The sequence below is a fragment of the Myxocyprinus asiaticus genome, chromosome 31 (assembly GCF_019703515.2).
Source record: "Myxocyprinus asiaticus isolate MX2 ecotype Aquarium Trade chromosome 31, UBuf_Myxa_2, whole genome shotgun sequence".
Lineage (NCBI taxonomy): Eukaryota > Metazoa > Chordata > Actinopteri > Cypriniformes > Catostomidae > Myxocyprinus > Myxocyprinus asiaticus.
In genome coordinates this window covers 39,199,233-39,225,224 of record NC_059374.1, presented here as the reverse complement: position 1 = coordinate 39,225,224, position 25,992 = coordinate 39,199,233, and the positions used below count along the sequence as shown (strand labels likewise).

The following is a 25,992-nucleotide window of genomic DNA, read 5'->3' as shown; positions in this document are numbered from 1 at the left end:
AACACAGAAGCACTCCCGTGGTGAAATACAGTGGTGCCAGAGCTGCCGTTCCACTGAAGCAAAACTTGCATATCAGAGCATCTTTAAAGGAAACACCTAGCCGTTATATCTTTAATGCATCCTTTATTAAAGTTCAAATAACAAGGAAGCAGGTCATATAAATAATTATAAACTCCAAAACCGGCATATCTCTGTGCGATCAGCCCCGCTTCTATGAGTCGCGTGAAGTGACCCGATCAAGGGGGAGAGATTGAAACTCTACCCGGCTGATGTACACACTGGCGTGGGCACGCTCGTCCCTCGCACACGCTTGCTTCAGTTATATTATAACATGATGGCGCGCCACGAAGGGAATCATAATAGATATGTGTTGCGGTGTGTATCTTATCGTGAAGAAAATCAGCGATACGCAGCTCTATTAAGAAGAGAGAGTTTGTTTTTTGAGAGTTAAAGATGGATGGAAGTGAACAAAAAGGTGAGAGGGTAGCTTTCATCCATTATCTACACTGCAACTAAATACTTTTTTTGATTAGTTTTTTTGGGGGGTTTGTTTTCCAATATAAATATCTAAACATCCCTTAAAATAAAGTACATTTACCTGAAGCAACATATAATATATTTAGACTTGCTTTCAGAGAATAGATCTTGAATACAAGTATATTTTGACTTTACTGCTCTGGCAGATGAATAAACGAGTGAAAAAATACACTTGTATACAAAATTCACTTACATTCAAGATATATTCTCTGAAAGCAAGTCTAAATATAATATATGTTGTTTCTCAGGTAAATGTATCTTGTTTTAAGGATTTTTATATATTTTTAAATGGAAAACAAGACAAAGACTTGATTACAATATGATTTTTTGCAGTGAATTTTTTTTACTGAATTGAACTTAATAAAAAGTATTTTTTTTTCCTTTAATTCAATGAATGTCATTTAGAGGTATTTCTAAAAGATGATTTTGTCATCTTTATTATTAGTATGCACATTTATTGACACCTTTTAAGTCGTTACAAGCTGAATAATCGGTTAAGAGCTAATGATTAATCGTTGCAATAATCGACCGAATAGTCGAATAATCGTTAGATTAGTCGATTATCAAAATAATTGTTAGTTGCAGCGCTAATAGGCAGGTGGTTTTAATGTTGTCTGATCAGTGTATATAATAGGTATGCTTTAAGTAAATTGCTTTTAGTAAGGTCTTATAAACGTCTATAAGATATTTTTAAGTGGTTAAGTAGTGGTCGACCGATATGGGTTTTTTTAATGGCCAATGCCGATATATAACACAATTTAATATAGTAAATAACATAAACATAAATTTGCTAAAAAACATCATAGCACTACATTTACTCAATTTCACACAAAACTAAAAAATATTGTATTTTAAATGGTAGATAGCAGTTTCTTCAGATTTCTGTTTAGTCATCAAATTTTAGTAATTTATTTGCACATGAAGAAATTGTTAATATATTAGGAAGAAGGAAATGACAGTACACACTGTAGTCCAGCAATCATGGATGGCATGTCCACATTAGCAATCGCATTTACTAAAAAAAAAAAAAAATACCGAATCAAACCAGTTGTACATACAATGCACAGTGAATAAGACATTTACTCATAGCACACGTGACGCTTTTACCTTGGGCTGCATCTGAAAACGTAGGCAGCTGACTTCTGCCTAATCAGTTAATGGCTTAACATACAGCTGTTTTGAATGAATGTAACTCTTAATGAAACTGGTCTCCGAACAGTTTAAAAAGCACCTTATTTTCATCCTACCTCCGTATAAAGCCTCCGGAGGCAGTATTTGACAGTTTTCGGACGCAGCCTTGAAGTTGCACTCACGTGCTCCTGTGGATCCGGTGCGAGCAAGTTTTGATTCTGGCTGATAGAGTACGCGCTTCAGAAGAAGATATTAGAGGAGTGTTCGACAGGATACACTGGATTTTCGTGAGGTTCGTGAATTACATCTGTTTAAATGAGATATGTGCATATTTGCAGATGGTATATAATACAAGTTTTCTTGATATTTGCCTTTTTATCATTAGACAAGGCAGTTAAATGTTACAGGGAACTGTGGAGGAGAGAGAGGGAGAATGAAACAGGTGAGCACTTTAACGTTATGAGCTCAAATGCATCTACCGCGGCTCTGATATGCGTGTCGTTTAAATGACACTGTGTTGCACACCGGTCTATTATTGTAGTAACACGATAGCACGTAACAACCAAACGAACCGTGAATGGTCGTTTACTTGTCTGTCACTTCACATGCAAGCAGACGATTTTTGGCGCCCTCAAGAAAAAAATCGGCTAAACGGAAAAATTTATCGGCCGATGCCGATAATTAAGAAAGTCAGAATATCGGCCGATATATCGGCGAGGCCAGTAAATCGGTTGACCGTTAGTTATAAGATATTACAAGTCATGCTGGAAGTTTTATACATTACACATGCACAAAATAACACACATTCAATGTAAATTGAGATATTATGTAAAACATTTGTAAACGACAAGGTTAAAATATATCAGAAAAAAAGATGTGCGTTGATCACACATACAGCCAATCTTCTTGGGTGTAAATTAAACGCACCCAAGAATAAAAAAAAAAAATATATATATATCTTACTTGACTCTTTTCAATAAACTTTAATGTTTGTGCATCTTATTTGGAGACTTATTTTATAAATAACTTGTAATGTATTGAATGTTACAAGTTTGTTATGGCTGTTTATAAGAAAATGTTATGGCTGTTTAAAGCAGGCAAAGACCACTTATAATAAGATCGTTTTTATTTGTAACATCTGCTATAGTTAATGTACTAGTATAGTCCTAGTTGTACATATTACAGCATAAAATATGAGTTTGTTGATTTATTTATGTTGTAAGAGTTGATTAAATTGATGTATTTGACAGAAACTGATCAGACCGTTTGTTTTAAAATGTTGGGGGGAAAACATCTGCCCTCGTAAAAGTTAAAAATGCCCCTGAAAATCATTGTATGTGTAATTATATATATCTCTATCAAGAATATTCTTTAAAATATCAAATTTTTTGTTCCACTTAAAAAGAAAAAAAAAAAGAAAGTTTTAAAGGTCTGGAACCACATGCTGGTGAGTAAACAATGACAGAATTCCATTAACTATTCCTTTTAATATACAGAGAAAATGTCTGACCAATGTTAGATGGGAGAAAAAGAACTCAATCTTTTTTTTTTTTTTTTCATAGCTCAATTTATTTCATTCCACAGACACACACACTGCTGTGCCCCAAGGTGTGTTTGTATGAGAGTATGCTGTGTGTGTATGTATGTGTGTATGCACATTGTTCGCTGAGTGATGGCATGCGTGGGAAATATTTCCTCCGTACAGGCTTGTGTACTTTCCATGGCTCCACCCCATTTCCAGATGGAATGGCTTACATTCAATCAGGTCTCTAGGACAGGACCATATAGCATGACATGTCGTCAGCTTATAACACCGAACAGCAGAATATACTGCACACTGGAATGTGCACCCTCAAGAATGTACAGACATACTTGCTAACTTCAGAGTTTTTATTAATAAACTAATCTTTACTTCTCCTGAGGCTTGTGATATTTGGGATTTATTTATTTTTCCAGTGGTGCAATATTCACTGAGGAAAAACTAATGTTAAATAAGTTTTGAAATAAAATAAAAAAGTTAAATATTATATATATTGAAAGCAATCGAACTGTTAAGTAACTAACACACTGATTCAAACTTGTCATAATTAATCTGTTCTGCTGGGGGAAAAATAAGTCTGTGGTGGAAGGAATTATGTACAGTTAAAAGCAGAAATGTGCAGCTTATGTTCTTGCGTACATAACTGTATTATTTAAGTACAAGTTAAGCTCAAACAGCAGCATTTGTGGCATGATGTTGATTACCACAAAAATTAATTTTGACTTGCCTCTTAAAAAAAGCAAAAATCGGCGGTACAGTGAGGCATTTACAATGGAAGTGAAAGGGGCAAAAAATACTCGCTGTTTCAAAAGTATAGCCACAAGACATAAACAATATGCATGTTAACATTATTTTAGTGTGATTAAATCACTTACTAACCTTTCCTGTGTAAAGTTATATCCAGTTTTACAACTTTGTTTCCATGATAATGTAATATCAACAAACCCTAAAACGACTGTAAAAATTACAATTTAAACAACTTTACAGCTCAAATAATACACGAGTTTTAACAGAAGAGTTAATGTAAGTGCTTTTATATAATTATAAGCTTCACATTTTTGACTTTTAACCTTCCAAAAATGGGCCCCATTCACTTCCATTGTAAGTGCCTCACTGTAACCTAGATTTTTTTTGTTATTTATTTATTTATTTATTTATTTATTTTTTGAGAAAAGGAGGGACGAGTCAAAATGATTTTTTTTTTTTTTTTTTTTTTTGTAGTGATCAACATTATGCCACAAATGCTGTCAGTTGAGCTTAACCCGGAATATTCCATTAACCCCTCTGTTGACTTAGGGAAGTTTTTGACCTGGCACAGGTAAAGAATACGTTATAAATACTGCATAGTTTCTGGTACCGGAACCAAATGTTGTGACTTTGTCAAGACCGTCAAAACAAACTAAAAAGAATAAAAATAAAAACATTTATTTTTGTACACAATTGTACAAGTGAAATAACCATTTAAAACCAGTTGTTCCTTCCACTGTCTTAACAGGTCAATTTTGAATTGTTTTGGAGGTTATGGAGCATTAAATAGTTTTTTTGTACATATATGAATCAAATTTGACCAGAATATATTTCACATTTCTCAAATTTGGCCCCTAGCCCCATACTGTTCTCTAGCTTCCACTGGGTACTGCATATTTTACACAAATTGCATTCTTTTTCTCTGAAACACTTTTCACATTGGTCTTTCCCCAATGTGAAAAGACCATTGGATGTTATTTTCATCTACAACATTAGATAGCAGAAAGAACTGTTGCAGCACCTTCTCAAACCTCTGTAACACTGCAACAAATTGTTTGAAATTAGTGGTAAAGAATAGATTTGTTGCAATGGATGTGCAAACTTGGCCCTTTTTAAATGCTAGAAAAGGCAATAGAGAGTCATTTGTGAAATAGGCATGTATATGTAACTCTAAAATATAAATATACTGATTTTCTACGAGCAGAATAAATCAGAAATTGTTGTAATGTAGTTGAGATAATATAAAATGTCCAAAGTGTTTGAAATAAATGTAAATTGATCCTTTGCCAATATTTAAGATTTTAACCTTTATTATTATTATTTTTATTCTTTACAAACTATGTTAATTAATATTCAGAATTTTTCCCAATATTTATATACTTTGGGACCACAACAAAAAAGATTTTCATTAAGTTTTTTGTTTTCTTGTTGTTGTTGTTGTACAGTAATCAAGGATTTATGCATTTTGAATGGCTTTCAATACGGGTCAAAAATGACCCAGACAAAAGGAGGTTGCAGTTTCTCAAAACTACTAAACTTTTCTGTGTAATTTTACAACACTTTTTTGCCTTTAACCTACTGAGACCCCTGCGTGACTGCTGTGTGCATTTTCAATTCCCCTTTTTGATTTGTAACTAGTAACCACTAAAAAAAAAACCTAAAAAAAAAAAGAAGTCCACATATGTGGACAGCGGGACTAAATTGTGCAATTTTTAAATAATACCAACCTTTAGAAAGTCAGTTTTTTTTTTTTCAATCATTCCACCATTCATGTTTTTGAGATGTTACAGACATTACATCAGTAATTAGCATAATTAATTCTGATTCAAAGTAATGGCCAGCATGATCCAATCACTGCCAGCCATGATAAACTATAAGAATACATTAAAAATTCTGCATTTATGTACTAATTACCATTGTCCCATATCTGCCAAACATGTTGAGTTGTACAAACATCATCTGCAGCCTGAAAATGAACTTTAAATAGGAAGTTTGGATTCAATGCACTTGGCTGCATAGAGAGCTATAGGATGCTCCCTTGCTCCCTATTTAGTGAATGACTTAACCTCCACTGTGCTGTCTATCTGCACTGGTCTCAGAACAGTTTGAAATGCACCTTATTTTCATCCTAACTCCATATAAAGCCTCTGAAATCAACATTTTCCAGTTTTTGAATGCATCATTGATTCTCAATGTGATAATACACAGTGAATATAAGATATTTTAACTGAAACTGAGCATACAGTCCATGAATGTGGTCATTGTGTTTAACACCGTGCCGTTTAGCAATAAATCGCTCAAATGTTAAAAATGGCATATCGGATGAAACTAGAAACTCAAACAGGTTTCAATGTAAAAACTTAATTAGCTTTCTTACCAGATGTAGTTTTGTTGGCGTTTCAGCCAAACACAAACTCCTCTGCGATCGCCGCCATGTTGTTTTGTCACGTGACTCGGTGCTTTGAAACTTAAATCCTTTACTGACAGCACAGAGCCTCCTGAACTGAGATCAGTCGGTTAAAATGAAATGAAATGATGCGTTGCCTATAGCAATGCCAAAATACAACTTCCATGCATGTGGACGTGGGGTCGCACAAGGTTAAACCCAGCAAAAATTGGCCCAATTTACTTCCATTGTAAGTGCCTCTTTGTAACCTTGTTTTTTGGTTTTTTTTTTTTTTTGTTTGTTTTTTTTAAAAGGAGGGAAGAGTCTAAATAATATTTGTGGAAATCAACATTATGCCACAAATGCTGTCAATTGAGCTTAACTTGTATTGAATCCAGAATATTCCTTTAAACATGCAATATGGTTTATTAAAATAAACGTTTGAATAAACAACATTAAAGAAGATAAAGAAAATCAATGCGCACTAATGAAATGCCTGTTGTTGATATCAAAATGGTCATCTACAATCGCCACTGTCATTAGATTGAAAGGTGTCAGCTCATTGCCACAGTGATTTAATATTGCTTTTAATAGAAATACAGATCTGTCCCTTCACCTTCGGTCTGGACAGTCCTATTTTTAATTAATTAGATCTGGAAAGAGCTTTCGTCGTGAGTCCAAACAACTCTCTCTGCTTTTGGCTCATTAGTTGGGCCTTGTTTGTATTCTCCTCATGCGTGCTCTCTTCTGCAGAAAGCTGGACACCTGACAACTGGCGCACGAGCCGAAGAGAGAGAGAGAGTTTGAATATGAAAAAGCAAGAGGCAAAATGCTTGGTTCAGAGAGAGATGGAGCAAATTAGAAGCTGAAAAATAGAGGGAGATGGAGTGCGGGCGAGAGAGAGCAAGGCGGAGAGGGAGAATGAAAGAATTGGGGGGGAGACTTTGCACGAGTGTGGGGGCGGCAAGGAGTGCGTGAGGGTAGTCTGTCTGGCACGTGAGGACAGAAATAGACTTCTAGCTAAATATAGCGCAGATCAGAGAGCGCGAGAGATGGAGTAAGAAAGAACTCGCCTGTTCTTTTGGAAATGATTTCTGAAACAGCACACCCCCCCAACCCACCACCACCACCACCAGCAGCTCTGTTTCAGAAATCTATTTTAGACGTTCAGGAAACTTAACATCTATCATTCAAATGAGAGCAGTAGGACTCACTTTAAGAGTGTGTATAATTCACAGGGAATGCTCGCAACGTGATGTGTATTTATAGGTGCAGCCTGAGAAGTTAATTTCTTTTTTTCCCCCGTTGTTTTGACATATCTATACTTAGCTACGTCCTAATTCATGTACTGTCAAAGTACGTACTGTATGAAGAACGTACTTCTCGGCCGTTAATAAAATATGTTCTGGAGATATGCAGGGGAGTAGTGTGAATACATTCCCGGACATACATAATCCGGGAACGTGGGCATTTCCCATTATCCCGAATATATGACAACAACTGGGAAAATGGAATCTGGTTTTGTTAAACAAGTACAATTTAACCACAAGGAAAAACCTTCTTGGTATAGCACACAGTTGAAAAGAGCCGCCCGACTCATGGTTCTCTGCCATTTTTTATGGGATTATGGGAGATAAAGGCTGCCTTCGAAAGGTAAGCCAGCTGCCTTGCTGCCCAGTCAGTTCAGTGATTTTGTACAGTGTTTTGGTATGAATGTTTTGGTTTGAAAGGCAGCGTGCTGCAGCCTAATCTCACAGAATGAATGTTACTAAAACTACATTTTTGCAAACTGACTTTTACATGCTGAGTTCTACATTTCATCGCAGTTTCCTGGTGAAATTAACACTGGAGGCGCAACAACAACTTTGCATTTTATGCACTTTCACACATCACAATTATAACATCTGAATATGACTTTATAAAACACTTATTTTTTCCACTATTGCTCACACACTGCTATGTTATGATATCGAAACACTTTTACTATAACGCAACATTTGAAAACTATACATTTAAAAGCCTGTATTACAGACTCGCCTACATTTACACACACATTCCAATGTGATTAGCTTCCTTAGTAGCACACCTGATAAAGTGTTGGACTTTGGACTCGTAGGACCATGGCTTGACACAAGATGACATGGTGCTTTTGATCTCTCATTTTGTTTTTGGACACTATCGGTTAGGTTAAGGCATTGGTAAAGGGTAAGGATGTGTGTTTTGTCTACCTTTCACTTGATTTTAGAGCACAATTGGTTAGGTTTGGGTTAAAGTTTAGGTTAGGGAGGTACGTTTTACTCCTGTAAAACGTCCATCGAATGTTCACCTTAATAACCACGTCTGATTACAACACTATTTCACTCGCTTTTGGCACCCCCCGCTGGACATTTAGCTGAGAAACTGCAGCCAAACGTGTAATATAGCACGTAAGTTCATTTTTGCAGAAATGTTGCCAAGGTCATGTAATGTTCATGAGACCAAGCCGCCCTATTTTTACCTTGCCTTTGTATACAGCCTCTGAAAGCAGCATTTTCCAACTTTCAGATGCAGCCAATGTGTCCAGTGGATGCACACTAGAATCTCAGCAGATGTTGTTGATCATTCAGGTATTTTTATACCTGCTGTTTTATGAATACTGAAGATTCAGACATACTACTGAATTGACATACTACTTTTGGCATTCTATATACAAGGGAACAGGGCCGATACTAAGATGCAATCTTTGGGGGTGAGGTTTGAGCGGAGCCAAACGGGCGTTTTCAAGTCATTCCTATGGTTTTCAAGTGCAATGCTCGCAAGGTGCATTGTGAGATTGACAGTGGAGCAAGCGTTGATAGCAGCCGAGATCGTCAAAAGTTGAGAAATTCACAACCTTTTGCAAATGAAAAGCAGAAAAAGCCGGGCGCCAGCCACTCACTGTAAGATGTGTTACAAACCACCCGGCTCAAGGCAGAGTAACATGAAGAAGAGGCCACACGTGAATACAGTTTAACAAAATATAAATGTTTATTGATTAAACAAAAACAAATAACATAATAAATTCAGCAAAAACACCAAAAGCAGATCCACCCTATAAACAGAGAGAGAGAGAGAGACAGTGCCATCTGGTGGACAAAACGGCACTAACACCTAGGGCCTTAACACCTCCCCCCTTAAAACAGAGGCCCCTCAAAGAGGGACTCTGTAAACACAGGACATATACAAAAACATACATATTTAATTTATATATTTAAAAAAAATAATTTAATTTGTCCAAAACGGCTACTTATCAATTCAAATGGAGGACTTCTAACAGTGAGTGGAACATGTTTTTTTTTAACCAGCTGCCATCAACATCATCTGCTCTAACAGCTTGCAAATCCATAGACCCCATCCTCCATCAATTTCTGGCACCTACAAAAATACTGAATGAAGAGGACATAGGAGTGCAAGAGGAGAGAGAAGTGAACAAGCCAGCCACATCACTCAGTCGGGGAACAGGACAACGCATCCGCCATAACATTGTCCTGTCCTCAAATATGACAGATCTCTAAACTATACAGCTGCAAGAACAAAGCCCAGTGAATAAGACATTGATTTGGGCTACATTCTTTTAAAAAGAATGTAAAAATGTGAGTGGATTGTGATCAGAAAGCACCACCACAGGAACCGAACCTCCACCCACATATACGTACAAATGTTGAAATGCCAATGCTTCTCTTTCAGTTATTGGATCATTCAGTTGGTATGTTTTAAATTTCATTGAGACATTCAAAACATGGTTTACCTTTGACAAATGTCCGAACATATTTTCCAACTGTGCCAATTTTTTCTGAATTACGAAGCCGAGGCTGGTCATCAGGAGCATTCCCCTCCTCAGCGCAAGCTGCCACCATATGCGAGGAAGAGGCATTTCCTGTGACCAGCGCAACCGACTTCACCTCAGCATCTTGGACAACAGCTTCCAACCTGGACGCATGACTGTAATAAAGTTTCAATAGATTTACATGAAAGAGCTGTGTCAACTTTTTGAGGTGGTGGTGGTGGGGGGGGGGGGTCTGTGTGGGTGCTTCGTGCCACCCCCCAAACCCCCCCCCCAAATGCCGCCCTGGGCAACTGCCCATGTAGCCCATGCCTAAATCCGCCACTGAGCTCAGTGCAATACGCCTGCAATAACTGCTTCAGGGTTTGGTGAATATGCTCGAGGACTCCTTGACTTTGTGGATGACATTCGCTACTCTTCTGATGATTAACGCACAACTGCTGCAATATTTGAGCGAACATTTTAGATGTGAAATTAGACCCCCTATCACTTTGGATAGTTCTTGGAATACCAAAGATTGAAATGAATTGGGTTAACGCTTTTACAACTGACTTGGTGTTAATGGATCGTAACGGATACGCAGCTGGATAACATGTTGCCCTGACACATGACAGTCAAAAGGTATGTGGAACCCGTCTAAAGGCCCAGGTATACTTCAGTTTGCGCATTCGGTTCCGTCTCACGCACAGCTTTGAAAGTATACCTCACGCGGATGAGCTCGAATGAACGAGTTGACACATGCGCAGTACAATTGCTTTGTTATATGCTACCAGACGTTAGAGGGCAGCACCGAGTCGTGTCATTTACAGGACATCCGCTCTGAAGGATAAAGAAAAACTGAGGATCTGCCATTAGAGGAAGCGAGAACAACAACAAAACGATGGAAAAGGATATGTTCTTCGACTACTGCTTGACTGTACAGCCCAACTGTGCGTATTGCCACCTAGTGGACTCTTCTATCTCAACAGCCAACCTTGCGCATGCGCGTTTGGACACTGCGCTGACATCCACAGACACTCCTGATGACGAAAATTACGTCACACGGACTGTCGTGGAATGCGGACAGGTGAAGTATACTTTAGGCTTTAGACTGTCTCTGGCTCATGGTGGGAACAGGATATAATGGTACAGGAGCTATGACCTGATTAGGTTTGCCAGTTGACAGTGATGACATGTTTTAAGAAAACTAGCCACATCTCTCATCAAGCGAGGTCAAAATAGCGCATCACTCCATCATAGGTTTTCTTAAACCCTAAATGTCCGGTTACATCACCATGAGCGGTTTGTAATACCAAGTTATGCAAGTCAGCTGGTATTACCATCTGAAACACTGGTTCGCCCATGGCACTGTCATTAGATGGCAACCATTTATGAACCAACACTCCATCTTACATGAAATAGCCACTAGCAGCACTCTCTAGAATTTCGTTGGGTCTAATTTCAGCAAACAACTTTGCTAAACCTGCATCTTTTTTCCTGACCTGAAATTAGCTCACTACGGGAGATCGGAGGAAGAGCTGACATACTCGCCGGTTTAACGAGATTTTTCTTGCACATTTAAATTTGTGTCTCCCGATGCATGGTTCATGGCACGAGTTACAGCGCAAGATACAAACACGTCTAGAAAGACTTACTTTTATCAGACTCAGTTGAGAGAAATGGGATCGTTTTGACAACAGGAGGCAGTGGGACACCACACCACACATGTCCTCCAGCCAAATCACCCCCCCCCCCCCCCCCCAAAATGACCATGTGTAGCAAATGGTCAAAAATGTCATGGTACTTGTGGTCTGTTTTTGCTTGCAACATATATAGTAATGATCATCTGACCCCCCCACACCCCAATGGTAGCGACATGGTACTGCTCAGATTTGCCAAAATAACAAAGTCTGCGATCAAAAGTCTTAATTTCAATAAGAACACTTCTCGTCAAATAATCTGAGCTATACTATACATATTAATGCATTATCTCTACACTCTTCCTGTATATCAACAATTGTCTCATTTGCTTCTATTTTTATTTCACCTAAGGAATTTTTGGAGAAAAACGAGAAAAAGTTGATATTTAATATAAACATAACCAAGAACTCTACAAAGCAGAGTAATAAAAATGAAATATATATTCATTTCAATATATTCAATATATTTTTCTTGAGGGGAATTTTGAGTGAAGTCCACAAACAATTGCAATAAAAGCAATGTCAACTACTCCAAATTTAGTATATGATCAGTTGTTTTTAGCTGATGCTTTTCTTAACAAAGTGACGTACACAATGAAGTACACAAATCATGTTTATCATGGCAGTTACCAGCAATCGCTAAGAATACACAATGCATGCTAAGGTATGCACCAACTTACAACTTAGTTACAGCAACAGATGAGTCCCTCAAGGCATGAGCCACTCAACAAACTGTTTGCACCAAGAACCATGTCTTCATATTTAATATTTGCAAAAAAATCCCTTTGTGTCTTTTAGTTTTCACTTAAATGTACTGTGTTCAACCTGTCCGATGTCCTTAACTGATCCATGAGGCCCTTATTTAAAAACGTGAGTCGAGCGTATGTTTACCATATGTTTTGTCCTGGTTTTGGGAGCACATTGCCTCTGATTTTAGTACCTTTTGGGAATAAATTACATCCACAGTATACCCCGGGACTGAGGCCGTGTAGGGACGTAGGAACTAATGAGTGCTTTTTTGAGTTTAAAATCCAGTGCATTTGCTGTGATGTGCTGCTACGCCTCTGGTGTGAGCCAAAGTTCTGTATTAAGCGTAACTGAGTTTCAGCCGTTTTCAGTCGACCTTATCGAGGGGCTTTAGGGCTCCAACCAGCTGGTAATTAAAGCATCGCTGAACATTTCAGAGAGACATGTGGACCACGGTGATTTTATCCATGCTTTTAAATGAAAGAGACTGAGATTTTCAGCATTTCTATCCAATGGAATTTCTGTTTATCTGATTTTGTAGACACTGATGTAAATGTTTGTAAATGCATATACTATGCAGAGATTTACACTCCAGTATCCGCTGCGCGTGAGGGAGAGAGAGCGCACGGTCTTATTCAAATGACCGCGAGAACAAGGCACTTTTTGATAAAAACATAAAACAAGTAACTCTGAAAAAACACTTAGATGATCACGGTAAATAAGTCTGAAAATGTCTGTTTGTATCTTACCTAAGTTTCAGTGAACATGTTCACATTCAGCTGATCTGTTCGCTGATGAAGTTTGTTAGAGGTGGATCCTATTTTATATACAGTAGATACACATAACTCTCTCGGGCTTTCAAGAAACAGGAAAAATTCCAGACTTTAAATAAATAAAGAATTACATGTGTAGGATGTTTGCGTTGTAGGGATGTACATGAACATTTCAGATATAAAATTGGTGATTGAATGACTAATGTTTACTCGCTGAAATGAGATGATTTCCTATTAAGTCAATAGGAATATTGGAATGTTTGGGAATAGCAATATGGCGGCACAGTGGCTTCACTGATATGACGTCATGAGCAATCCAGTTCTATATATATATATATATATATATATATATATATATATATATATATATATATATATATATATATACAGTGTGTGTATCAGTGGTTCAAACACAGCTTTTTTGTAGGGCCATACCAAAAATGGTATGTTTTTGAAGCAACGCAACCAGTCAGTCCAAAATTGTCCGTCTGACACAGGTGTACATTGACGCGTCCTTAGACAAGCCCTTATAATAAATCTCGGACTGATTGATGAATTCAGTTGCAAAATGGATTGCTGTGAACTGTAGATCCAATGATAGGATCTATAGTTCAATGTTATGGAAATAAACAATATATTGCATTCTAAAGCCACTTTTTGTAATGTATTTTTTAATGCTTTACTTGTGTGCCAAAATATTGTAATGCACTTTAATTATCTGTGTTTTTGTTTTTATAATATATACATTTTATTTATATTTTTAATATAACTTAATAATTATTTAATCATTATATAATGAATTCTTCTAAGCTTTCTAAGCAAATATTTATGTATGCAATTAATTTTGATTAATTCGATTAATTGATTGTTATACCATGTAATTAATTCGATACAAATTTTTAATCGATTGACGATTGATCGTCAATATATATAAAATTGTAACTAAATTTGTCACTGTACATTAATTTGTATATATATATATATATATATATATATATATATATATATATCACCACTGGAGTGGTGGTGGCAGTGGACTAAAGCATTGAATTGGTTAGTAGAAGGTTGTTGGTTCAATCCCCACAGCCACCACCATTGTGTCCTTGAGCAAGGCACTTAACTCCAGGTTGCTCCAGGGGGATTGTCCCTGTAATAAGTACACTGTAAGTTGCTTTGGATAAAAGCGTCTGCCAAATGCATAAATGTAAATATATATATATATATATATATCTCTCTATCTATATCAGTAGTGAATATGTGAAAAAAAATATATATTTATATGCGCTATATTTATTCCAAGTCTATACAAATGTGTAAAAATTTGCGTTTAAATTAATAGCTATGAATATTAATGAGATTAGGCTGTTCATTGAAGTATTTACTTTCTCAGATGTTTCTCCTAAGCCTGTCATTTTGCATAACATCTCCTTTTGTGTTCCACAGAAGAAAGTAAGTTAGGAGTTTGGAACAACATGAGGGTGAGCAAATGATGATAGAATTTAAATTTTTTTGTTAACTGTCCCTATAAGCAATAATTATTAACGATACCATCAAAAAAAGTAGCGTAAAGGCAGGAACAGCACAAAGGAACAGCATGAACACAGATTTAGGAAATGCCTTACCAGATATCTAATTCTTTAAGATCAGGTACCCACACGCAATGAAATTTCTCGAATCATCAAATAAATCCGCAGCCAGTTAGGAACCGTGTCAGACCGGACTGCATAATACACAGTCGAAGAGGATTATCGACATAGTCTAGCCATACTAAGCTCTACATCTGTCTTAAAAACTGCATTTTGAGATTTAGTCATCTTTCATGTATTGGTTTTCCAGTTAATCGACTTCACAGCAGTAAATAAACTAATATAGTTTATATTGCAGAAACTGCATTTTCAACCCCATTTCGAGTCTTGTTTTTCATTAGTCATGTGGAATGTCATTAAACTGCAGAAAAAATAGCATGAATAGCCGTAGCAGTCTATCAAATACATGAACTCGTCAAAGCCACATTCTGCTGGCTTGCCAATTTTTCATTCTATATGGAAACACTGCTAAGGAAAATCGTTACTAACAATTTGGAGACATAATCACACATTTTACGTAAACTGTCACCCATGTTTAGTTGAAAAAATGGCAATCGTTTGTCCTTGTTTGTGTGTACTGGGGAGAGACAGACAGAGAGAGATGTAATGCTTGTTTGGATGATGTGTCTTTATCAGTCCAGTGTCTTGGCAGATGGCTTACTGAACCCTTGTGACACTGTGTGTGTGAGAGAGAGACACACAGAGAGAGAAAGATGCCAGCTGGATGGTACAGTTTCAGACAGCTAAATGATTGACTGCTTTGCCTTCAGTTATCCTCCCTCTCTGTCTATATATTTCTCTCTTACTCATACATTCCAGAAACCAGTAAAGATAACTGGTTTCTTTTCGGAGCCTAAGGTTAATGATCCTGTTGGGAAGTAGTAGAAAATGCGGGCAAGCCTGTATGTTTACTTTAGTATATCACTGTTAAAGGGATAGTTCACCCAAAAATGAAAATTTTGTCATATTGTTTAAAACATGTAGGACTTTCTCTGTTCTGTGGGACACAAGGAGAGGTTTGGCAGAATATTCAGTCTGATCTAGGGATCTATGCAGATTTTGGCAAATTCTTTTAACCGACTAACCGCGAGTTTTAAACGGTTATTAACCGGTTAACCGATAAACCATGTATCTAACCAAAGTGATCAAACAGACATGACAAAGCTCTATACTGGCTGAAACAAAACAGGCTCACAAAACAGATGTGCATATTTAGCAATAGTTATTACATCAACAGTTGAACAAACAACCTTATTTTTTATTCCTATATTTCGTAACAAACAAATTTTGAATAGATCACTTGCACGCCAAATTAACCTACGAGGTGATAACTTTAACAGTATAATGGAAGAATAAAAACAGTCTCCCCTCAATTCCCAATGCGCTCTAAGCCCTCATGGTGGCGTTGTGACTCGCCTCAATCCGGATGGCGGAGGACGAATCTCAGTTGCCTCCTGCACAACTCACCATGCGCACCACCGAGAGCGAGAACCACATTATAGCGACCACGAGGAGGTTAACCCAACGTGACTCTACCCTCTCTAGCAACCGGGCCAATTGGTTGCTTAGGAAGCCTAACTGGAGTCGCTCAGCACGCCCTGGATTCGAACTTGCGACTCCAGGTGTGGTAGTAATCCTAATAGTTTTTTGTTTAGAAAAATGGGCAGGGGTCAGTATGGTACGCCGCTGGTTGACGATAAGCGCGGTGACTGAAACCCACTCCAAAAGCACTGACGTCCCGCTGCGCATCACACTCCTGTCTCCCATGCAACTAGGGCTGTAAATATATGCTCTTAGATGTCGAGGTTTGCAGATGTTTGTTTTTTAAATGGTACCACATTGTACTTGTGCTACTACTAAACTCCTATTTGCATCAGAACATGTCTTCACGGATTAAATGGTCCCACAGCGTGCCGCACACTTCATATTTTCTTGTCTATCAGACTGAGAGGAAGACAGTGGTTTACTTGTTAACAGCATCCTCATGTGTACATAACATGCCCTATGTGATTATCCCATCAAATTACCTCTCTGTTGTTTCTTTATTTAACCTCTCGGTTAATTTTTAACCAATAGTATTAGTCAGTAATATTAATGCTGGTCAATCGGTTAACCGTTTACATCCCTAGTCTGATCTCATGAAAATTATGCAAAATGATATTACGTGGTTCCTTACACGTATCGCGAAAGTTCCTTGGTGAAATGTCCACTGTGTGGCGCTAAAAGCGAGTTAAATATTCTTCGAACTTCATCGAGATTTTTAAGGTTCATGCTCTAGTGAGCTTTAAATCAACAGAACCAACCTCCCTACACTAAACCTTCAACCTAAACCTTACTAATAGTGTCATAAAAAGCAAATGTAAGAAGGAAAACACTTCCGGCTCACGTGTTGACTTGCGTGCTCTTTAGGACTCGTACCCTGGTCAAGTTTGCATCACAAGTTGCACCACAACACTCTAATAGTTGAGCTGCTGTGCAATTTGTTCACGCTCTAACAAGCTTGTAAATGTAGTTGGTTATATAATGCAAGTATTAAAATTAGAGCTGTCAAAGTTAACGCGTTAACGCATGCAATTAATTAATTTTTCATTTGTTAATTGTTCTTAATCACGATAATTGTTACATATTGTATTGTTTTGTTTTCTTTCTTAATAAGGAAACAAGTGTGTATATATAGAGTAAAATGTCAGCAATTATAAATTATGCGATTAATCGCGATTAAAAAAAATGATCGACTGACAGCACTAGTTAAAATCTATCACAATCAAACAGTTTAAAAGGACATGACGGGAGGTAAATGATGACAGAATTTTCATTTATTCTTTCAGTTTTAGCATAAAAAGTCACTAAATTGTCACTAGAAATTCCATTTAAAATGACTGATTAGCACTATACAATTTGAAAAGAAACACACATATTTGAAAATGCATAAAATAGAGAATCAACTGTGTCAAAGTACTTCAATACAACACAGACGCAACCACGTAAACCTGAGAACAGTCAGCCACCGTTACAATACATCACTTCCTGAGAGTGTGACCTTATGTTGACTAGAGTGTTGGTATCAAATACACACACACAAACACTGCACTGCACTAAATTTGATAAAGTCACTCAAGCTGAGGATTCGGTTACACAACTCAATTTGCCCTCTTTCTCATTCATTCTCATTCACTCAGCGGGTCAGTGAGTGGGCCGTATTGTGACGTTATTCATGCGATGAGCAGAGAGCCATTGGCTGTTGCTTCGCTGATGAGAACTCGTCAAGTGTGCTCATTAGCAAACATCTCTCTAATGAGGGAATCGCTCTGGAAATGAGTGCATTTGGGGAATACACCTACACACAAGTTTACCTAGCTATTTAAATGGGGCTTCCAATTGACTTGCATCGTTCTTAAATTAAGTTAATTAGTGGTGTTTGCTAAGGCAAGTTAAGCAGGGGCGTCACTTTGTTTTAAAAAGTACTGGGGACTGTTTTTTTATGGGGGGTGGTGATGTCACGAAATGAATATTAACTAAGTTATGTGCCAATAATGTAAAATAATCTTTTACTGTTTTGGTAAATATTCATTTTTGATGACCAAATCAATCACTCCAATAAATATTTCACAAAAATGTATTTGATAAGTTGATCCGTATATCTAACACTATCAGTACTGGGATTTTGGTAAACTTTTCACCTCTAGTACAAGGAGTTTTGGGTTCTAATCCACCCTCATATAACTATTTATTTTAATAAACGAATATTGCGTCTGTATGTCAGTGGATGTACTGTATATTATGAGCGGGGACATGTCTTTTTGCAATTTGCTCTGTGTTTTAACTGGAAAGGAGCGCGAGCTGCGCAACAACGGAGCGAGTAGTCGCATCAGGATGCATGAGAGAACATCGCCGCCCGCTGTCACTCATCGCCACTGATAACAGCTGCAAAGGGCACTCATTATAACAATAAAAATAACAAACTCCAGTGCTAGATTGCCACTTATTATAACACACTTGAAAGAAATGGAAACTCCTGCTCAACTGGAGATGTTTCTTATGCACTAGACACTTACTTAGAAAGCTATTTCAAAAAGTAGTTAGGACAAAATTGGCAAAAGCAAAAAGTGGTAGGGACATGTTCTACCCATCCCACCTATAAATGACGCCTATGACTTTAAGATTTAGGGATGTGTTCTAAACCCTTAACTCTTAAGTATTATTGTATTACGGAGTAAATGTGTAGAATTACTTTAAGCAATTACATAATTGTTTTTTTTTTTTTTTGCCTGGTAGACAATAAAACAGGTGAAAATGGGTCACAATGAAACAGCATGGCAGGTTATACATCAATGGCAACAACCATAATTGGTTTTCAAATGACTCATGACTAATCGCCATTGACATTATAATTCGAAATGCATCTCGACGCAGCATGTTTAAATGAAAAACAGGCGTGAATGAGATTTCTGAGAACCATTATTACACTATTGCTCATACTTTGGGTTAGCAATGTGTTCTAAACCCCTAACTCTAAGTATGACATTTTGACATGTTATTTGTAGTGCACTGTTTGTGCTACAGAATAAATGTATGCTATTACTTTTTAAAGCAATCTGATTTGTGATTTTCGCCCTGCAAAGGATAAAAACAGCACTCGCAACACATCATGGCAGGTTTTTTTATCAGTGTCGTCAACAAATTGTTTTGTTCTAAACCCCTAACCCAACGTATTACAGTTCGACATGTAATGCTACATTACCAAACTCTTAATATTGTACAATGGCGTAGATTTGGTTTGAGCACTGTGCATAATAACAGTTCAAATTGCATACCTTTAAATAGTTACGCACTGTGTATCGTACCAAACATTCAGAAAAAGCATTATGGTTAATGTTTCAGAAAAAAATGAACCCTTTCAGAAAATTACAATTCTTACCTGCTCATCTGAAATGCCTGTCTGCTTTTCTCACCCTGACAAAGAACAACTGTTCATTTCTATGGACACCTTTAACATATTCACTGACTCCACATATGACTCGTGATATATTTCATGTTTGATAAATTCATACAATAGGTAACAGACCTACAGACCCAAGTCGCACATGTTGTCAGCAAGTGACTGTGTCTTGTGAGACACAAAGATATTTCTGCAGGGGGCAGTAATAATAAACGACTGTGATTGGCCCATCCTGGCCAGCACTGAGAAAAGTAAGAGGTACCACGTGACACCGCTGCTAGAGGGGGATTGCACGTCATTAGTTGGGTGATACAACGTTTTTAGTCTGATTATGACAGACTCGCAATTGCAGTGTATCTCATACTAAATTATTTTAAAGGTTGATAACAAATATATAAACAAGGACAGATGCATGATTGGGGGGACAAATCACACCCTTCACAAATTACTCCCTTCATGTGACTCCCCCCCCCCCCCCCGTTCCCCCCAATTCTACGCCAATGACGCTGTTTAGAGCTCAAAATATTCAAAGCACATAAGGCCTTTACAACCTTCAATCTTTACATTTTTAAAAACATTTTTCAACTTCCAAAACAAGCCTTTGTTATGCTAACATCAAACTTTGTCTTTTTTGCTAGTTATAATTACTAGAGTCTAACTGTAACCCTGAACATTTGGCATTTTTGCATGTGAATTAAGACATTAATTAGCCCTTTATGAAGTTGTTTTCCTCATATGGGATCATGAGGTTGGTAGCAAAACCTGACACAACAAACATACATTGTTTTAAGTTATATTGCATTGTTTAAAATAATTTATTTTAATTAATTAATTGATTGATTTGATCTGACCACTTTATGACTTCGGTTATGACTTTTTGTTTATTTGTCAATGAATTCCAAGAGCAGCTGTACAGCGGTTATTTATCTCAGTAAGCCGCTCTCTGTTGTTATAGTGTTTGTGTTTCATCTTCTGTGGCGGGACCAGTCGTTAGCATTCAGCGGAGAGTCGTTGTACGAACAAAACAGCAAACAACGCTCAACTACAACCGTCCTTATCCCCCAGTAGTCCTGCTGCACTGCTACGATGCATCAATGAAGTCCAAATCCATATCTATACTGTTCCGTATGTATAAAACATATCAAAGTAAAATACCCAACAACCTAAAGCTAAACAACTGTGCTGCACCTGTTCTCCACTGCATTCCTTTCACCACCTGCAAAATCTAAAATCTAAAATACAGATCAGGCCATCTAGACGCTTTGTACAACGTGTTGTGGCTTGAAGCCATTGCAGAGTCTCCTAAAATATTAATGGATCCGGCTTGTATTTAACAAGTCGGTAAGTATTTAATGGCAATTAATAATTTGATGATATGAAGCATATTATGAAACATTTATGATTAAACCGAGACACTGTTTAGCAATTTACAAATTGGAGTGCAATTAGACTTTAACGTCATGGCTGTCTGTTTTTAAAACTTTTCCCATAGCCACATAAAAGTATTATAATTTATTTGTATGAAATGGGGGGTGGGGGGTTGCCAGTGTTTCCATTGATCATGGTATAAATAATCGGTGGGTTGAACTTGCTTGTTGTGATTAGTAGGGGGTTACCTCAAACCACCCCCCTCCGGAATCTACGCCCCTGTGTATATATCGTAACTGATTATGAGATGTTTGAATATACAGAAATGCAAATGAGATTTGGGAGCTACGGCAGAGGGCAAGATTTTCGAGATTTAGATCTGTTTCTCACACAAAGTTATCGTATGGCTTCAGAAGACTTGGAATATGGTGTACGAGCCAAACTGACTACTTTTATGGTTATTTTTTGTCACATTTGGAGCTCGACAGCCCCCAGTCCCCATTAATTCTCATTGTATGGCAAAAAGCAGCAGGAACATTCTGCCTACACTCTTAAAGATTTTCTCGTCAAAAAACAGCAAAGAACTGGCAGCAGGGTTGCCTTGTGTCTTGTTGTTGCTGAAATTAACAGCTAGATACTGTTTTTACAGCTACAGTATACAACTGTAATTTAGAAGCATAAAGCTGTCAAATTACATACTATCTACTGTTATTGAAATTAACAGCTATGTTCCCAGCATGCACTGCGGCATGAAGGAATTACTTTGATTTTTTACTATTTACTGGTTTATTTTGACGTTGCTTTTGTTGTAGTCTAAGTTACTTGGATTTTAATGTTCAGCTCTTACTGATTTACATAAAAGTATGTTTGTTAATTGTCACCATTGTTGCAGTTTGTATGCCGAGAGTTGATATCTGTGTCTTGATAACAACTTGAGTTATGCTGTAACTTCATCAAAAAAAACAAACACTCAATTTGCTGATATCATTTTGCTGAAATATCCTTTACTGTTTTTGCTTTTATGTGTAATGCATCACTATTGCCACATATATAGTGCCATTTGCAAGGTAGGATCAGACGTTCAGGCTGACCTTAGGTTTTGTCTTCCAAGTAGCACAGTGCAATAACTTATGTTATACTTAAACACATATTGACTGGCTGGAAGAGCATAATATAATAATAAAGAAGGTCCAAGGTGCCAGCTCAAGAGATAACTAATCACCATAATAGCGACTTCAATCAAAACACAACTACTGCTTACAAAACAACAACACTAATTAAACCAAGACTTCAATTAAGTCTGAATAAATAATTTTGTATGTGTTTTTTTTTTTTTTTTTTTTTACATTTCTGTAGCTCCAATGCACTGCCAATGTACACATACTTATTCAAGCGCAAAGGCTTATGGGTATTTCACCATTATAACCCACAATGCATTTTTATTTTTTTTGACTGTTGGCAAATTTGTCATTGAAAGTGACAAATGCCCCCTAAATTCAAAATGTAATGAATTCCTCTGTGTTTTATTTACAACATCTGATATATTTCTAATATTCTATTATAGGCCTAGGCCAAAAATGCCCCTGAAATTCAAATCCAGTGTACAGATATTGCCCCGTCAATTTCTGACACTGGAGTTGGCTAATACAGAGTAAACACAGTTTTATTCTAGGATCAATAACTGCAACAATTTACCAAGGTGCATTTCTGTAGGAGAATTAAGAGACAGAAGCGAATGAAGTACAGGAAGTCTACATCTAGAATGGTGAAGATGAGGACACACATTGCTCTGTGCGTCTCGATGGGCATGCGAATGTTCGTAGACTCTTTGTGACAGTATCTGCAGCAACGGGTGACTGCAGACGCCAGGGTGTCCTTTCAGATAAAAGCTAATTACAAAGAACACACGCAGGAGGTCGTAATTGAGACGAGAGAGGACGCCCAACTTTTAATATCACTGTGTGTGAGTGGAGCTGTCACTGCTTACAGTGATGGATTTATTTTGTATGCTAATCTGCCTTACTTCATTAGAAGCTTTGAAATATAATTAAGCAAATTAATTAAAACAGTCCACTTCAAAGTCATACACACACACCACACCTCTGTTGAAGTAATTAATGTGTTCCATGACATTAATATCAATATATTTCAGACTAGTGGAACCTTCTGAGCTCAAATATTAAACATATTCAATTAAGTACAAAACTGTGGGGTGTGAGATACCAAAACAGGCCACTAACTCCAATACACACACACCAGGAGTTTCATAATGGCAAACCGCTCTTGCTGTGTCAAACACAATTATTCACTGATTACTGTGATACAGTTGCTTGGAAAAATGATTGGTAATTTTCCTCGTCCGCCCTATAATGTAATTTTGATCATAGGTATGCTCTAAATCATCTTTTATTTCACAAACACAGTGCTCTCTATTTTGACCATATGTTAAATGCAAACTTCTCTTGCAGTTTCAGATTCAGATGAAACATTAAGCATAATTGGCATGACAAAAATAAATATTGTTCATCCACATTGCCAAAACATTTGCAGCTTAGCTGTGTTTGAAGAAAATAGCACAAAACAGGGTGCGTACACTAGATTTTTCACATTTTTATGAAAATCTGAGTGTTGCTTGCCTGTGAACTCACTGCCATGATGCTAGAATGCTCTTAGTGGTTGTTGGTGTGCGGTTGCGAGGGTATTCTTAGTGGTTGTTGGAGTGTTGTTGTGCAGTTGTGAGGGTGCTCTTCATGGCTGTTTGTGTGTTGTTGTGTGGTTGCAAGCGTGCTCTTAGTGGCTATTGGTGTGTTGTTGTGCGGTTGCAAGGGTGCTCTTAGTGTCTGTTGGTGTGTGGTTGCGAGGGTGCTCTTAGTGGCTGTTGGTGTGCGGTTGTGAGGGTGTTCTTAGTGGTTATTGGTGTGTTGTTGTGCAGTTGCGAGGGTGTTCTTAGTGGTTGTTGATGTGTTGTTGTGAGGGTGCTCTTAGTGGCTGTTGGTGTGTTGTGCGGTTGCGAGGGTGCTCTTATTTGCTATTGGTGTGTTGTTGTGCGGTTGCAAGGGTGCTCTTAGTGGTTGTTGGTGTGTTGTGCGGTTGTGCGGTTGCGAGGGTGCTCTTAGTGGCTGTTGGTGTGTTGTGTGGTTGTGAGGGTGCTCTTAGTGGCTGTTGGTGTGTTGTTGTGCAGTTGCGAGGGTGCTCTTTGTGGTTGTTGGTGTGTTGTGTGGTTGTGAGGGTGCTCTTTGAGGCTGTTGGTGTGTTGTAGTGAGGTTGCAAGGGTGCGAGGGTGCTCTGTGGCTGTTGGTGTGTTGTGCGGTTGTGAGGGTGCTCTTAGTGGTTGTTGGTGTGTTGTTGTGGGGTTGCGAGGGTGCTCTTCGTGGCTGTTGGTTTGTTGTGCTGTTGCGAGTGTGCTCTTAGTGGTTGTTGGTGTGTTATGCAGTTGCGAGGGTGTTCTTAGTGGCTGTTGGTGTGTTGTGCAGTTGCGAGGGTGCTCTTAGTGGTTGTTGGTGTGTTGTGCGGTTGTGAGGGTGCTCTTAGTGGTTATTGGTGTGTTGTTGTGTGGTTGCGAGTGTGCTCTTAGTGGTTGTTGTTGTGTTGTGCTGTGCTGTCCCGAGGGAGCTCTTCATGGCTGTTGGTATGTTGTGCAGTTGCGAGGGTGCTCTTCATGGCTGTTGGTGTGTTGTGCTGTTGCGAGTGTGCTCTTAGTGGTTGTTGGTGTGTTGTGCAGTTGTGAGGGTGCTCTTCGTGGCTGTCGGTGTGTTGTGCTGTTGCGAGGGAGCTCTTCGTGGCTGTTGGTGTGTTGTGTGGTTGCGAGGGTGTTCTTTGTGGCTGTTGGTGTGTTGTTGTGTGGTTACGAGTGTGCTCTTAGTGGTTGTTGTGTTGTGCTGTCATGAGGGAGCTCTTCAATGCTGTTGGTGTGTTGTGCAGTTGCGAGGGTGCTCTTCATGGCAGTTGGTGTGTTGTTGTGCGGTTGTGAGGGTGCTCTTCATGGCAGTTAGTGTTTTGTTGTGCGGTTGTGAGGGTGCTCTTTGTGGCTTTTGGTGTGTTTTAGTATGGTTGCGATGATGCTCTTCCTGGCTGTTGGTGTGTTTTAGTGCGGTTGCGAGGGAGCTCCTCGTGGCTGTTGGTGTGTTGTTGTGTGGTTGCGAGGGTGCTCTTTGTGGTTGTTGGTGTGTTGCTATGTGGTTGCTATTGTGCTCTAAGTGGTTGTTAGTGCATTGCTGTGAGGTTGCTAGGTTGTTCTTAGTGGTTATTAGCGCTTTACAATATCTGCACAATTCTGCCATTGTCACACTCCTAAGAGAGTGTGTTAGTGCATGACCCTGACACACCTGCACACTCATATATTACAGCTTTCTAATAGATGTAGTTGTTTACATCATCACCAGTGTTCTGTAATTAGCCGACAGTGCCCAACACACACACCTCCACACTTCTTTACATTTCAGACTGAGAAAGGTATTTGGAGGTTAATGAGTAATGAAAACACAAAACAACAGATTTGTAGTATTTTTGTGCGGTTATTTTGGTTTTATTGTCACTAATTGCAGTCTCCTTAGAATAAGAAAAGAAAAAGAATAGAAAACAAAACAAAAGAAAGCTGCTGTATTTACAGGCTTCACAAGGTTATGACAGGGGTTGAAGGATTACTTAAATTTGCAAAGAGAAGGATAGTTGTCTCAAGACAACTTATTGACAACATTGTCTTCTGGTGTGTAAAGTCTTGTGGCTATACTTTTGAAAACGTGTATTTTAATGTTTGT

The 25,992-nt window shown here is 38.0% G+C and overlaps 1 protein-coding gene across 1 annotated transcript in view; it reads left to right on the top strand.

Annotated features, from left to right (window-relative positions):
- The window catches only part of LOC127422230 (proton-coupled amino acid transporter 4-like), a 37,483-nt gene extending 33,864 nt beyond the window's left edge, over positions 1-3,619 (top strand). The window contains exon 12 of the mRNA XM_051665578.1: positions 3,231-3,619. The gene's annotated coding sequence lies outside the window, so the exon portion shown is untranslated. The remainder of the gene's footprint in view (positions 1-3,230) is intronic.
- Positions 3,620-25,992: the final 22,373 nt, after the last annotated feature.